Raw genomic sequence first — 3,250 nt, 5'->3', positions numbered from 1 at the left:
ATCAGAAGGAGGGGGCTAAAGATAGATAAGCTTTGTTAGAACAGTGGGATTTTGGCAGACCTGGACCTACTGATTTCATATTTCTCAATTAAAATAATTTCCCAATATAAAATATAAAGAATATTTTTACAAAACAAACAAACAAACAAAAAATAAGTAAAGGGAGAAAAACAACTAATTTCAACAAACACTGCTAATTTAACGTATAACATTGAATGAAGAGAAGCAACTTGAGATGGAAGTTAAAATTCTAGAAATTTAAGAGAAGATTTCTTGGAGGAAGAGAAAGGATGCAAAACAGTAAAGGTATATTTCATTACATTCCCCCAAACAACAACAACAAACAAACAAACAAAAGCAGAAGAAATGTTACAGGAGATTTGGGATGTCTACAGAGTACATGGTACTTATACCATAAGATCACATGCTTAGAAACATCAACTACAGCCTCAATTCAGGAATTTGATGACAGTAATCTCCAGCTGAAACAAATGTGGAGGCTATACCTTTCCTAATTGCAAATTTCATAAACTTCATTACAACAGGCAGTAGAAATCTCAACTGTGACACAGTCCTGAAAATGCCTGTTCAGAGATTCCCTTAATGCAGAACCATGATATTAAAATAAGAAGTCAACAAAGAGAATAGAAATGAGGAGATTTTGAATATGCTGAATAGAAAAAAAGGTAAGACTTACTTTTTTGGGTAAGAAAGACCTACTGACTAGAATTGCTATTCTTGTTCTACAACTTTTTATTATTATTATTATTTCTTCTCTCCCTCCCCCACCCCACCTTGTATATATGTGTCATTTCTCTCAAGGATTAATGGAGATCTGGGATGGAGTCACATATCTCTTAACATTCCTATCAATGGGCAACTCGGTGCTTTCTACAAAGCAGGTATCTGATAAACAAACACGGATAATAAGAAGAGAAGACTAATGTTGGAGGAAATATATATTTTCATTTCACTTCTATCACAGTAAGTTAGAAAAAATAGAACTACCTAAACCTCAGTTGTTTTTTTTTAAATAAGAACACTAATACCTGCTTTACTAAAAGCCTTTTCATTTCATTCAGAAAATTGAAACAATTAATCAATTATAAATGAGGATGCAGTCTTTAAATCCAGATTATATATATTATAACAGAATAACAAAGAAAAATGAAGAACATATTTTCATTGAAACCATTCATTTCTCTAGTCCATAAATTTCCAAAAGTAACAGTCATTTCTTCACTGAAACCTTCCTCAATGCTTTCTTTAAAACCTTGTTTTTCAGACTATATATTAAAGGATTCAGCATGGGAATCGCTGTAGTGTTAAACCCTGAGGACACCTTCTCTTGTTCCAGGGAGTTACAGAAGGGGGCTTGAAATACATGAATGTGATAGATCCAAATAAGATCCACACAGCCATGAGATGAAAGTTGCCAGTTTCAAAAGCTTTGGACCAGCCTTCTGAGAATTGGATGTGAAGAATGCTGTAGAGGATGAAGTCATAAAAAACGAAGACAGCAAGAGTGGGCATCAAGGTGTTAAATCCCACAATGATAAAAATCCAAAGCTGGGTAGGGATGTGAATGGGCTGGGAGAAAGGGGTGATAGATGGTCATGGGAATGGGAAGCACCGCATAGGGAATACAGTTAGCATTAATGTAATGGCTAGGTAGAAAGCCAGAGAAGAGAAAAAGCAATTAGTAGGATCATTTTATAAACTATATAAAATTTTAACCACAATGTACTGTATACTTGAAACTAATAAAAAAAAAAAAAAGCAGAAGTTCATTGAGGTGAGTATTGGAACAGGAGAGATTGAGGAGGGAAATGACATCACAGAAGTAATGGCTGATGATGCGGGATTTGCAGGACAGTTTCATCACAGCACTTGTATGGACAAGGCAGAAAGAAAGCCCAAGATAAAGGCAACTAGCATGAGCACTGAGCAGACTGAGAGGACATGATCACATTATATAGCAGCGGGATGCGGATGGCAGTGTAGTGATTGTATGCCATTGTAGTCAGGAGGTAACACTAAGCCACTACAAAGACTATGAAGAAAAAAATAATAAATTGTTCCATACATTTAATATAAAGAACCACATTCTTCTTCCCTATGAAAATCACCAGGATTTGGGGGGCAATTACAGAGGAGTAGCAGAGACTGAGGAAGGAAAAGCTGCTGAGGACACAGTACATGAGGGTGTGCAGCAGAGGGCTGACTGCAATCAGGAGGATCAAGCCCAAGTTATCCATTACTGTCACCATATAGATTCCCAGGAAGAGAAGTGAGAGAGGCAGCTGGAGCTCTGGCTGCTGTGTTAAACTCACTAAGACAAACATAGTTGTTATGAAATGATTTCTTGTGACCATTTTACTTTAGAGATTTCTGTGGAAATAGAAAATAAGAATTATATTAAAATGGATCTTCACTCTCTTTTCAAACAAAACCAGATCTGCATGAGGGAGACGAAGAGGAACAGAGACTGAATCATAGCTCTCATTTCTGATTTCATCCCCGTAAAGAAACTTTGTCCTGCAAGTTGGTCCCAGAATTTCTATCACAAAAAGTGTTCCTTCCTTGGTTGAGAAACCACCACCTGAATTTGGCAGTGAAACCAAAGTCCCCTTTATGATGAAGATTTCTATCAGCCAAGAGCCATTCGCTAATAGTTAAACAAAAGAAAAAAATTCATAAAGATTCTAATTACTCTTTTAATTTCCCCAGTTTTCTTACACTCTAAGGCCTGTAGGCATCCCCCACAGCATCTTCAAAAAAGAAGAAAATGATACCTGGGGTGCTGACAATGGCTTCTTATTTCCAGTTGGAATGGTGGTGGACATGGGGTTGGGTGTAAGGCATATATCATCATTCTACTAATAAAAATGTCTCTAGTAGTAGACAGCACTGCAAGATGCAGAATTACTCATACTGATAGAGGGAAGAGGCATGGGGACTGCAATAATTGGCTAAATAGTAAACCAGGTTGTATTCAGAGCCCACAAAGTGCTGATCAGCCCTTCGACCAGACCTTGAGGAACCTACAGAACAAAGAAAGATTCCTGCAGAGATTACTAACAACTGTTTACCCACACCATTAATACTATATGTCTATGAAAGGAAAACAGGAAAATAAAGTCTTTAAGCTGTACCCTGCACAAAATAAAACCAAACATTCTCTCTCTATGGCAAGACCACGGGGAGCCTACAGAACAAAGGTCGATGTTACTAATATGCCTTTAACACC

General features: G+C 37.0%; 1 pseudogene; it reads right to left on the bottom strand.

Annotated features, from left to right (window-relative positions):
• Positions 1 to 1,231: 1,231 nt before the first annotated feature.
• On the bottom strand, positions 1,232 to 2,345 carry LOC120594041 (olfactory receptor 8D1-like; annotated as a pseudogene).
• Positions 2,346 to 3,250: the final 905 nt, after the last annotated feature.

Source organism: Pteropus medius, unplaced genomic scaffold, assembly GCF_902729225.1.
Source record: "Pteropus medius unplaced genomic scaffold, Ma_sr-lr_union100, whole genome shotgun sequence".
Taxonomy (NCBI): Eukaryota; Metazoa; Chordata; class Mammalia; order Chiroptera; family Pteropodidae; genus Pteropus; species Pteropus medius.
Note: the sequence above shows the minus strand (reverse complement) of the source record. Positions and strands in the feature narration are given on the sequence as shown.